This window comes from Urocitellus parryii, chromosome 12, assembly GCF_045843805.1.
Source record: "Urocitellus parryii isolate mUroPar1 chromosome 12, mUroPar1.hap1, whole genome shotgun sequence".
NCBI classification, from domain to species: domain Eukaryota; kingdom Metazoa; phylum Chordata; class Mammalia; order Rodentia; family Sciuridae; genus Urocitellus; species Urocitellus parryii.
The window spans coordinates 27,834,385-27,848,375 of NC_135542.1; positions in this window are offsets into that span (position 1 = coordinate 27,834,385).

The window sequence follows — 13,991 nt, forward strand, 5'->3', positions numbered from 1 at the left end:
CCCTCGAGTTCTGATGGGATTCAGAGAGTATTTGGGATAAAAAGCCTGGCAGAGCCCAGGTGGATTTTGGCGGAGAACGTGATTTCCCCAGAACATGATTGTAGAGTGCCTGTGTGAGTTCGGGAATAAAGAATCGCTGTTTGAATCTACAAGGCTGTGAGTGGCTCGTGATTTTGTGCCCAGCCAGACTGCGGCAGGTGAGCAGCAGGGATCCCTGTTTCTTTTGTCAGCTTCTCTGACTACCAGACGCCAAGGCATTACAGGGCATATTAGATGTCTGTTTTTATCACCTAGAAAATTCTCACTTGGGACACCATTAGGGGATTGTGTTTTGATATATGAATCCAATGGAAACCATAACTGAATTCCCTGTGTCTAACAAATGCTTTCATTGATTTCAGGGGAGCATAGTCATGTCTGTTTCCCATGGGCTGAGGAGGAGCAAAGAGTAGGGCTACAGAGAACCCTCTTTGGCTCTTTCTATCAAAACCCCCCAGTGACACACAGAACCTGGTCCCTCTGGGCAGTTGAGGCAGCAGGAGGAGCAGCTGGGAAAGCCTAGCCTCACACTTTTGCTCCCTGGGAGGTTTTCATCATGACCTGTATCACTGTGGGAGGGAGCTTATCATATTGTAGACAGAAATAATTGGCAGCATCTTCAGGCTCCAGGCTGCTGATGGTGAAAGTGAAATCTGTTCCAGATTCACTGCCACTGAACCTCAAGATTACCCTAGATTGCAAAGTGTGTGAAGCATAAATGAGGAACTTTGGAGCTTGATCTGGTTTCTGTTAGTACCAGGCTAAACCTATGCCAATGCTCTGACTGGTTCTGCAGGTGATGGTGACTCTGTCTCCTCGAGATGCAGACAGGGAGGAGGTAGGCTGTATCATCTGGATGTCACATCTCACACGTGACATTGAAAACATATGAATAAACAAACAAAAGTTATTCACATTAAAGGGCATTTCTGTGTTTGGCCAGCAACTCTGAACACAGTAGGCTGATGAACTCCTCAGTGCTGTTCTTCCTTACCTGGCAGGCAGAGCAGCAAGAGCCCCAGGAGCTGAGCAGGAGCCCTCATGGCCATGCTGTGCCCTGACAGGGACTGACTCCTTTACAGGGTGTGAGCAGCCTCTTAAGAAGTCCTCAGGGCAGTGGGCTGTGCTGTGGGCACATGCAGATCAGCAGGGCTGGGCAGGCTGGGCACAGCTGCAGGGCTGTCTCATCTGTCATTCAGCAAAGGTCCAGGGTTCCCAAGGGTCTCTAGAGTAAACAGGTCACCATGGACTTGGCTGTGGATAATATGCTCCTTTTGTGTGACAAAGGACAGCATCCTGCTTGTGCCCTGAGTGTAGAGGATTACTTGATCTCTGGAAGGTGCCCATGTGCTTCCTTGGTCTCCATTTAATCCTGACAGGGGCTGTCAGTCAGGACAGAAATCCATTAACCGCAAGTAAGTTAAATGAGGGTTGCTTGAAAACTCGCAGATATTAGTGAAATGACACCAGCTTCTCTTTGCTCCATTTCCCTGATACCCATACTGTGAATGAGAAAATCAATGTAAATATGGGGGGTCACAATTTATAAGAATGAGCAGGATCTGTCCTCATTTACTCTTACTGGCTTCTCCAGCTAAGCAAGAGATTGTCCATGAATGCTGTGTCCCTCTACATACATCCAAGTCATCCAAGGTCAGAAAGTGCCTGTGTTCACCAGAGGAATAAGAGTGACTTACTTATTTCTGCTTGTCATTATCTATATCCACATTTAATCTTCCTTGGATTTACAGATTACAGCTCCTCCTCTGTATTATATGGTAATCAGATCAAAGCCTTTAGAAGGGGAGGTTCCCTCTCTGCAATGCTCCTTATTGACACCCTTGAATCTACAAAGTTCCCGAAACCTGCATATTCTAATCTTTTCCAATCTCTTCTAGTTCAGAATGGAGCAGACTTATTAATGGATGCATGCAGGGCCCCTCAATTTGGGCAGGGTAAAGAGATAAAGAATCAGGTAAGCAAGTAAAAAGAGTTTAGCAGGGAATGAAGGGAAATGTGGGTTCTGGAGTTTCGCCCCCCCATTCCTCCCAACACACCCACACACCTGCTGAACTCTGACCATTAACTGGCCATCTATATCTTTGTGCCTCATAGAGTGTCCCCCTCACCATGCTGGACTTCGTTCCTAACATAGGCACCTCATCCCTCTGAGTACTCTGCCCTTCCCTCTTTCTTGGATGCCCACAGTGAGCCAAAGGTACAACTAACCCCATTTAGTGGCACCTTCAGGACCAATGAGACTGCATTCACACAAGTTTCTCCCTCGCCCTGCTTGAGTCCTGCAGTCCTAAAACAGCCATTAGAACTGGGTTCTTTAAGGAACTGCTATATACTTGGTGATGACAGAAATGCACACTTAGGAATCACGGGACATTTAAGGGCGTCAATGAACACTTGGTAGAAGGACTTCCATCTCTGAAGACAGTGACTGCTACTGAACCTCCATGGGGCCCCAGGGCCCTGGTGGATGTCAGCAGTTAGGGTCAGGTCTCTGCTCTTCCTAGTCCAAGGTTTCCTTCTGGTTGGATACAATGCTGGCTGGAGGGGCTGGGCTTCTGGCTCAGAGGTGAGTGCTTGCCTTGCAGGCATGAGGCACTGGGCTTGATCCTCAGCACCACGCAAAATAAAATAAAGATCTTGTGTCCATCTATAAATATTAAAAATAAAAATACTGGCTGGACTTGCTGCTGCTGGTGACCCCCTCTCAGGCAGACACAGCCAGGGAGCCTGGAGACTGATCATCATAAGGTCCCCACAGGTCCCTGCAATCAAGAACGTACAAGGACCACACACCCACTACCAGTGTATTAAAATATTTCTCAAATGTAGATTTTCTGATTCTTAACAAAGAATCAGGTTGGTTTATATGATTTTTCTTTGTGCACGTTACAGTCACTGTGTACCTTTGTAAAGATTACACTTGACCCTCTCAGCTGAGCCCCAGAGCACCATGCAGAGGAGGACCTTGGCTGTGTCACTGTCTTGCTGGTGCTCAGCATCTGTGCCCAGCCCCCATCTCCAGGGAAAGTGTATTTACAGAGCTCTGAGTAACTGGCCTTGAGCCCCCAGGGCCCTGCCAAACACCAGAGTGTTAAAGCAAGGTGCACATGTGGAGAGGCCAGAAGACAGGTGTCAGAGAGGATAAAATAGGGCCAGAACCAAAGGAGAAGTGATTATGTGCCAAGGAAATGACCAGAAATCCAGGTGCAGCTGCAGTTTTCATCCACCTTCCCAACGAAATGTTCTCATCAATGTCCGCTTTCAACTCTACTCCAGTTGGGAGAAATGAGTCATTTTACATCACACTCTCAGTGCAGGTGAGCACAAACCTCCAATCATTATTGAAACATTTACATGTGGTGTTGGTGCATGGAATATGCTCCTGTCAGTGGACACAATGAGGACAGAGAGCAGAACCTCTGTCTCTGTCCCAAATCTCTTCTAAACTTCAAATACACACTTCAGGTTCCTCTTTGGCCAGTAGAAAGCATCGGGACACCTCCACCCAGCCCTCTGGTGCTTCCCTCAGCACAAATACTTCTCAGAACAGGAGCCACCACCTGAGTGAGAATCACCCTTGTCACTGCTCTTCAGGTCACCCAGCTTCTCAATGGCATCCTGTATCCTCCACAGTCCCTCTGTCACTGATGGATCTCAGGTGCCAATGGTTCCTCCTGAGGTAACAGGTAACAACTTCATGTCCCAACCTCTGGTAGGATGGGTCTTCACTTATCCCTACCCAAGATGAAAACTGTTTATAACATTGTGCACAAACAGCTTCATGACCAGTGCTGGTCCCAGGGCCTTGAACGCGTCAGGCAGAAACCCTAGCCTCATGGAATTTTTATTTTAATGTGGTGGGCAGGCAATAAATAGTAAATAGCATTGTTTACACTGCTCTTTTGACACCCTGCCCTGGAGCATTGACCTCACTCAGGGAAAGTGGGGCACTGAGTGTCCAGGTCCTGTCCTTCAGCAAGGACAGACTCAGAGGAAGAGAGAAAAAGCCACTGCAGTTGAACTCCTGTGCTTTTGGGGAAACAAAGTCACATGCAGCATCATTAATGGGCCTTTGTCCCATGACCCATCTATTTAGGAAGGACATTGTCTTTCACTCCATCCTTCTCCTGCTTCATGAGTCCACACAACACACAGGCCAGTGCCCAGAATCTGTGCTATGTCACCATCTAGAACTGGACTCACTTTTAGCAGACTATCTTGTACTTCTTCTAATATTTATTTTTGGTGGAGATCACTCTGTTCTTCCTTAATCTTTCCTCCTTAACTTTTTTTTCTTAAAACATGAGATTTTTTCCAGACAAAGACGGGGAGTGAATCATTTTCACTGTGTCCCCTGATCTGTACTCAGTACACCTTAAACTACAATCTCCTTGTGGGTTCTTCAAATCAGAGTCCCAGTTAGAAGTGGGAGAGGCAACACATACCCCCTTGTTCCAAGCTGCTGCATTCCCCTTCCAAAGCTCTCAATTGCTGTTTGGCAGAATTATAGTTTTGGGAGTCAATTACTCCAGTCTTATTCCAAAGATGCAATGGGGGAAGAAGTTTCACCTGTCAGAGATAACATCTCTGTGCTGGTCCAATGGCCAGATGGGTGAGGGAGTAGGCAGGCTGGCCTACATAAGCCATCCTCCTGGGAACTAGCTGTGGTCACATGAGAAGGGCCTTCACTCCTTCTGAGTGCAGTGCCCCCACTGATCTAGGGAACTTAGAGTAGGTACAGATTCTAAATGTTCTACCATCTCCTAATATCACCAGTTTGGGGACGGAGACTCCAGCTTCATCCCTTGGGAACAGACAATAGCAGATTGAAATAAGAACTGGTCAGGGTTATTTTAAACTGATAAGAAAAACCTTTCTCTTTTCAGGAATAGATGTTTCATATTTGAATATTTTTGAGGAAACTTCAAACTTACAGATATTTATGAGCAGCACAAAGTTCTTCTTTCCCACTGACACTGTTTGAGAGTCAGCTTAGACCTGATGGCCCACCACATTTTACCATGTGTCTCCTCCTGATGACGTCCTCCTACACAATCCAACACCACAAGGAATTGAAAGATCAGCCTCAGCACATTGTGCATCCAGTTATCAAGTCCATCTCAAATCCTGTCACTGTCCCCATCTGCCTTTGGTCAGGATGTGCTGCTGTTTTAGTTCACACACAATCTTCAGTGGCAGGTCTCCAGACTCTTTCAGTCAGGAACACTTGCAGTGTTCCCCTGAACATCAGGACCTTGTCACTTTTGAAGAGAACACCAATTGCCATATAGAATGTCCCCTGCAGTAATTGCTGTCCCCTCTTGATTACATTTCACTAGTCAGTCTGTGGTAGTGTACCTGCTGTGCTGATATGAGCAAGGACCACTGACTGGGGGTTTGAACAGCAAAAATGTATTGTCTAGCAGTTGTGCGATCCATAGGTAGAGACGAAGGTACCAGCAAGCTGTTCTCCTCGGAGGCCTCTCTGAGTTCCAGGTGGTTGTCCTTCTGTGTGTTACATGGTCTTTCCCAGGTGTATCTCAGTTCTAAGTTCCTCTTTCTATTAGGCCACCAGGTATATTGAATTAAACCAGACAGAAGATCTCCCTTTACATAGTTAGTATTTCTAGCACCCTGTCTCCAATCTGTCATGCCCTGTGTCACTGGGGTCACAACCCCAACATTTCAGCCTATACTACACAGGAATGTCCAGAGGCAATGCTGTGAACCTGATTCAGGTGGTGTCACCTGAATTTTCTGCTGCACATTGACCTTCATCCTTCACAATTAGAAGGGATTTGTGGACAGCATCCTTGATGCTTCTTGAATATCCATTTATTTATTAAGATAGAAGTATCAATTCATAGATTTATATTTGATTCAGTGGTTTATAACATATATTCATCATTAATTCTTTTCATGCTCAAATATTTCCAGTGTAGCCAGTTGGAGTCTCATTGAAATTGGTTTCTCTTTGATAGGCTATTACCACCTTGTTCCTTTAGTGTACCTTAGTTCTCAGATGGACAGGCTCCATCTCCATGTTCCTATTTTAGATTCTGTGATAGACATTTCTTCAAGAATTGGTGGTTCTTTTTACAAAAGAATAATGATATTTAGAAACGATGGGTATTTTTGAGACTAAAAGACTATTTATTCTAGTCTAGGGAAATTATCTATTTATGTATGTACTAACAGACAGAGACATATATATTTAATTCTCTAAGGTGTTTATGTTTTACTCTACCAGAGTAGTGAGTATACAGTGATATCTTTGATTATGATCTAAAATCATAGGTTTTATTCAAGTAGCCTCCTTTCAAGTAAGTAACTCCTTTCTGTAACACTGAGAATCTTGGATCTAGTTATCATAAATGAATTGGCATTTTGATCAATTCCTGTTTATCACCTTTTTTGCTGCTGTGACCAAAGGATCAGACTAGAACAATTTTATGGGAGAAAGATTTTACATAAGGGCTCATGGTTTCAGAGGTCTCAAACAGCTGCATTCCTTGTGACTTGAGGAGAGGCAGAACAACTTGAGAGCAGAGTGTGGCAAAGGGAAGCAACTCACATGATGATAACCAAGCAGAGAGACAGAGACAGAGATAGAGATAGAGATAGAGATAGAAAGAGAGAGAGAGAGAGAGAGAGAGAGAGAGAGAGAGACTCCACTTGACAGATATAAAATACATACACTTAATACATGCCCTGAATTACCCACCTCCTCCACCCACTCACTACCAGCTTACAGTTACCACTCAGCTAATTCCAACAGAGGATTATTTTACTGATTGGCTTAAGAGCCTCACAACCTAATCATTTATCCTCTAAACCTTCTTGCATTATCTCACATGTGAACTTTTGGGAAACACCTCACATCCAAATCATAACGATCCCCCCTGTTCAAAACCAGTCCCCAGCTGTCAACCTCACCTACCCCTCCTTGCACCCACTCTCTCTAACATACCCACCACCTGCTCCACTCTGACATCCCTCTTTGGCCAGCATCATACCTGTCTCCCTGCATGGGTGTCTTTCTCATCATGCCTGTGCTGTCTCCTATGCAGGGGACTCCTATCCCTCCAAGTGTCCTCTTTGTCTCACCCCTCTTGGACACCCACACCTGGATAAAACTACCACTTCTCCATGTGGGGACACCCTCAGGACCCCACTGAGACTGCAAGTCCCCATGCAGGCATTCACACACCCACATGCTTCCCTTGCACCCTGCCTGGTCCCCATTGTTCTAAACCAGGCACTGAGAACTGAGTTCTCTTAGGAGCTGACTGACATTTGAGATGTGGAATATGCAGTTTAGGGAACACAAAAGAATATCAGTGGCACTTGGTGGACATAGGATCTCTACTTCTGAAGGCAATCACTTGGGTTGACAGAGGAGCAATATTCTGAGCAGCCAGGGAACACAAGTCATGCACATATATCATCTCAAGCTGAGCTAGAGAGGAAGCTCATGCTCCTCAGATGGGAAGGAAGATAATCATTGGCTTTAGGCAGAAGTATTTAGACAGAGAATTTATAAAAGGAGGAAGACAACTTTCTTAGCTGTAGTCATGAGATTGAATAAAAGAAGATGACACCCTCCCTTATAAAGTGTGACTCCCCATATTTTCTTATTGCCTCTCTACTACAAATCATAATCATTGGGGAATGAGAGCAAAGAGAAAGCTTCTCTGTGTCAGTGGTTTCTGAAAGTGTAATGGAAAGTAGCTGGTAAACTGTCCTGCAGTGTCTGGGATTGTGCCATCAGGACAGCCCCTGTCATAGATGGGAGAAAGCAAGCACTAAGCTTGGAAGAGATCAAGAAAATAAGCTACTCAGAGGTACTAGACAGAGGTGGTCTTGTGGCCCCAGATAGAAGCAGAATATCTGTGTTGCCCTGCAACAAGGGGGGATGATGGTTCTGTGCTGAGTGACTGAGAAGAGCCTGCCTTGAAGCTGTGCCCAGCCTGCCCAGCCCTGCTGAGTTGCACATGTGAATAGCACAGCCCACTGCCCTGAAGACTTCTTAAGAGGCTGCTCACATCCTGTGCAGGAGTCAGTCCCAGTGAGGACACAGCATGTCCATGAGGGCCCCTGCTTAGCTCCTGGGGCTTCTGCTGCTCTTCCTCCCAGGTAAGGAGGGACAGCACTGGGGATTTACTAATCACAGTGTAGTCAGTGCTGATGGGATCTTGAGGAAAATCCTCTTATAACACTATTAATTGTGCATATATTTATTTTCATGTGTCTAACTTCAGGTACCAGATGTGACATCACAATGACCCAGTCTTCATCCTACCTATCTAAATCTTGAGGAGAAAGAGTCACCATCATGTGCCTGGCAAGTCAGGCCATTAGCAGTTACTTAAACTAGTACCAGCAAAAAGCAGGTAAGCTCCTAAGTGTCTCATCTATGGTGCATCCAATCTGAAATCTGGGGTCCCCTTGAGGTTCAGTGGTAGTGGATCTGGGACAGATTTCACTCTCACCATCAGCAGCCTGGAGTTTGATATGTTGCCAATTATTACTGTCTATAGTATGGAAATAATAATTGGAAACATCTTCAGGCTCCAGGTGACACAGGCCATGACACAACACCCCAGGGAGCAGAAGTGTGAGGCTGGGCTGCCCCAACTGCTCCTCCTGCTGCCTCCACCTGCTGAGGGCATTGCTCAGAGGCACCAGGCTCTGAGGTCACAGGGAGGTTTTGGAGAAAGGGAGAGTGAGGCTCATCTGCATCGCCTCTTGAGATGACAACTGCACTTCTGATTGAATAGATCATCACATCTGAGGAGAATGGGGGTTCATAGAGTATGGGGTAGCCACATTAGGTATTCTGGGTTGGAACTTCATACTATAGATAAAGAAAGGAAGTTTAAGTCTTTCATTATCTTATTGTAAGGAGGTCAATGATGTAGGGAATAAATGCAGATCCTGGAAGGTACTGATTCTCTGCTTCACCACTGAAGCCTGAGTTGTCTCCTCCTCACATCCCAAACCATATATTTCAGTATTAAATAGAGAGTCTAACCTAAACTCTTTGCAAGTTCTGGAGATACAATCATTTGTGAAGCTGCTGCTAGAAGTGGGAGAGTTCCTGTTGTTCCCTGAGAGGTGAGGTCCAGTCAGAATTGAGAGCAAGAGGACCAGAGCTCCTGTGTGACCATCACCTCTGTCCTTCAAATTCCTCCCAATAGTGCTGAGGATGCCAGAGAGATGGACAGTGGTCACCACCTTTTAAACCAAAATGCTGAAGACTGTAGTTTCTCTGAAGTTAAAGAGATTAGCGAACCTAAGGACAGCAGCAGATCCTGGGCTGGCTCCTGCAGTCACCAGTGGGACCTCCATAGCACCTAGGGATGGACCCTAAGGACTTAAAGCCAAGGATAGGTTTCAATGAATGTTTTGGGGAAAAAGCCTAGTATTTTCTCTGTTGCCCCTCTGTTGGCTATGACCATGAGGAGTAAGATTACAGAAAAAGAGAACACCCTTGGGATAAGAAGGCAGTACGAAGGATAAGTGTTCTCATGGGTTGGGTGGGTTCACAGTCAAGAAATTCACAGTAAACAAGACTCAGTGACCCTGGTGTTTGGCCACCTGATTTCCACCCAGGATCAGAAATGTGGAGCTTCCATCAAAGCCATCCAAGATCAGGAATTTCTCCCTTCCCTTCTGAGCACTATGAGCTTCTGTCCTAGCTGCTCATGATTACACATGTCTATGCCTGCTGTCCCTGAATGCTCAGGTTCATGCTTCTGCTCGCTATAGTCCCAAAACTCCAGTCACGTGGAAGCCTACAGTGCAGAGAGGCTCCTGCTTTCTGTAGAATGAACAGTGGTGGTGGCCTGTTGAAGAAGACATCTCACTACTGGGACATCACACAGTGTCCTCATTTTGAGATATTCAAAGGGGCTTAACACAGACTCTGTGACTGTGTGTTTACAGCATCATATTTCAAGGTGAGTCATTTGGTTTATCCCGGGACCCCCTCTGATATATTTGCTGTGGCTTTCCACAGAGGAGGGAAGCAGTCATCCCAGCACAGTGGGGTGAACAATGTCAAGTGGACTGTGAGGGCTGGGACTGGCTCTGAACCCAGGTATGTCTTCCATGAGGCCACAGTCTTCCCAAAGGTGCAGCATGGCCTGTGAGGTGGGAGGAGAGAATCCAAACTGAAGTCAGGGAATCTCAGCTCCTGCTACCTCTGCACACTCCCTGCTGACCTGACCTGAAACTCAGGCCTCTGCAGATTCTTCTGCAAAATACAGCCCTGCACTCCTCCCTGACCTACCTGCCTTCATTCCAGAAGTGGGCAGGGGTGTGCCTTGCACTGCCCTCACCCTCCCTCCTGCCCTCTGCCCCCGATGCTGACCTAGTCCTCCCCTCTCACTCTCCCCTGTGAATCTAATCCATATGGCTGACATGGAGACCAATGAGCAGAGAGCAAGCAAAACTCTCCTCTCTCATGCTATGAGCAGACCCCACATGGGGGGAGATTTATCTAGGAATTTCCACCTCAGAAGAGCTCTGGAAAGATCCATTCTTAGGGTAAAAGGTTTTCTGTCTCATGTCAAAGTAGAATCCAAATGACAGTAATGTGACAATGTTTGGGGGGCAGTGGATGGCAACTGTCAGGGTGTCTCTGTCCCTTCCCTTGCCTCAGTACCTACTGCTGTCCCTACATACCACCATCACCTCCCAGGCTTAGAGCAGCACAGCTGGTTATCTCACAGTCCTGGCGCTCAGATTCTCAGTGAGCTGAAACCAGAGAAGGAGGGGTGGGTGCCTTCTGCAGGCTCCTGAGGACAGAATCCAGCTCCAGGCTTTCCAGCTCCAGGCTTTCCAGCTCAGCTCCTAGCTTCTCTCACTTCCTTCTTCTGATCCTTCTTCCTTCTCTCAAGACCTCTCATCATTATCCCACTGCCTGACTGTGACCACCCTTCCTTCACACTCTAAGAACCCTAGTGATTATAATGGTCTCCTGAAGAATATTCAGGAAAATCTCCAGGTCGTGAATCTTTACCATAATCCCACCTCCCTTTGTTGATGTAAGGTAATATTCCTAGAATCTCAGGATCAGAATATGGGTGTTTATTGATTTCCGATAGAATGTCTCAGTGGAGACAATTTCTTGACATTTGGAAGCCATAAAAGTCCATCATTCATTGTCTATGCAGGTGACACATGGAGGCAGGGGAAGAGGAGAATCACCTGGTGAGTACTAGAGTCCATTGGCAGCTTCAGAGCACAACCTCAGACATTCTGCACAGCTCTGAGGACCCCAGGGTTGGGCACTCTTTAATTTCAGTAGAATATTCTCTCTAGATTCTGGGTGAGAGCAGGGATCCTTGTTTCTTGTGTCAGCTTCTCTGACTACCAGACCCCAGGACATTACAGGGCATATTAGATGTCTGTTTGTATCACCTAGAAAATTCTCACTTGGGACACCATTAGGGGCTTGTGTTTTGTTATATGAATCAAATGGAAACCATTACGCAATTCCCCATGTCTAACAAATGCTTTCATTGATTTCAGGGGAGCATATTCATGTCTGTTTCCCTTGGGCAGAGGAAAAGCAAGGAATGTGGGTATAGAGAAACCTCTTTGGCTCTTTCTATTAAACCCCCTGGTGCCTCTGGGCAGTGCCCTCAGCAGGTGGAGCAGCAGGAGGAGCAGCTGGAGCAGCCCAGCCTCACACTTCTGCTCCCTGGGAGGTTTCTGTCATGGCCTGTGTCACTGTGGGAGGGGAACTGTAATACTGCTGACAGTAATCAGTTCCAAAATCTTCAGGCTCCAGGCTGCTGCTCATGAGCATGAAATCTGTCCCATATCCACCACCACTGAAACTCCAGGGAACCCCAGGTTGCAAACAGTTTAAAGCATAGATGAGGGGCTTAGGAGCTTTCCCTGGTTTCTTTTGGTACCAGGCTAAAGCATTGCTAATGCTCTGACTGGCCCTGCAGGTGATGGTGACTCTGTCTCCTTGAGATGCAGACAGGGAGGAGGTAGGCTGTGTCATCTGGATGTCACATCTCACACCTGATATTGAAAACATATGAACAAACAAAAAAATATATTCACATTAAAAGGCACTTCTATGTTTGCCAGCATCCCTGAACACAGTAGGCTGATGAACTCCTCAGTGCTGTCCCTCCTTACCAGGGAGCCAAAGCAGCAGGAGGCCCAGGAGCTGAGTAGGGGCCCTCATGGACATGCTGTGTCCTGTCTCAGACCGACTCCTTCACAGGATGTGACCAGCATATTAAGAAGTCCTCAGATCAGTGAGCTGTGCTGTGGGCACATGCAAATTAGCAGGGCTTGGCAGAGTTGGGCACAGGTCCAGGGCAGGCTTCTGCCAGTCACTCAGCACAGGTTCAGGGTACCCAAGTGTCACTAGAGTAAACAGGTCACCATGGACTTGGCTGTGGATAATGTGTTCCTTTTGGGTGACAAAGGACAGCATCCTCCTTGTGCCCTGGGTGTAGAGGATTACTTGATCTCTGGAAGGTGACCATGTGCTTCTTTGGTCTCCTTTTCATCCTGACAGGGGCTGTCAGTCAGGACAGAAATCCAATAACTGCAAGTAAGTTAAATGAGGGTTGCTTGAGCACCCACAGATATTAGTGAGATGAGACCAGCTTCCTTTTGCTCCATTTCCCTGGTGCCCTTACTATGAATGAGAAAATCAATGTAAATACAGTGGGGAATGTCAGAATTTATAAGAATGAGCATTCTTCTTCTTCTTCTTATCTTCAGCTAAGCAAGAGATTGTCCATGAATGCTGTGTCCCTCTACATACATCCAAGTCATCCAAGGTCAGGAAGTGTCTCTGTCCACCAGAGGAATAAGAGTGACCTTCTTATCTCTGCTTGTGATTACCTATATCCACATTTTATCTTCCTTGGATTCACAGATTACAGCTCCTCCTCTGTATTATATAGTAATCAGACCAAAGTCTTCAGAAGGGGAGGTACCCTCTCTGCAATGCTCCTCATTGATAGCCTTGAATCTACAAAGTTCCCGAAACCTGCATATTCTAATCTTGTCCATCTCTTCTAGTTTAGAATGGAGCAGAGTTATTAATGACTGCATGCAGGGCCCCTGGATTTAAGCAGAGTAAAGAGATAAAGAAGCAGGTAAGCAAGTGAAAAAGAGTTCAGAAGGGAATGAAGGGAAATGTGGGTTCTGGAGGTTGTCCCCACTCCTCCCAACACACCCACACATCTGCTGCACTCTGACACCACTTCTCAGCCATCTCTACTTTGTGCCTCATAGAATGGTCCCCCTCAACATGTCTGGACTCTGATCCTTACATAGGAACATCATCCCTCTGAGTACTCTGCCATTTACTCTTTCTTGGATGCCCACAGTGAGCCAAAAGTAAAACTAACCCTCAGGACCAATGAGACTGCACTCACACATGTTTCTCCCTCACCTTGCTTGAGTCCTGCAGTTCTAAAATAGCCATTAGAATTGGGTTCTTCAAGGAACTGCTAGATACTTGGTGATGGCAGAATTGCTCACTTGGGAATCACAAGACATTCAAGGGCATTAATGAGCATTTGTTAGAAGAAGGACCTCCATTTCTAAAGACAGTGACTTGGGTTATGGGACTATAGTGAGCAGAAGCATGGACCTGAGCACCCAGGGACAGCAGGCATGGACATGTGTAATCATGAGCAGCTAGGACAGAAGCTCATAGTGCTCAGAAGGGAAGGGAGAAATCCCTGATCTTGGATGGCTTTGATGCAAGCAGTGGGATCAAGCCTTCAGAGATGGAAGAAGAAAGATGCTTAGCTGTACATAACAGTTGTATCAGGTAGGTAACACTCTTTAAAATAGATTGTGGCTCTCCATGTTTTCCTAATGCTTCCCTGTGTGAACCAGAGTTTCAGGGAATCAGAGTCAAGAGGAAGCTGCTCTGGCCT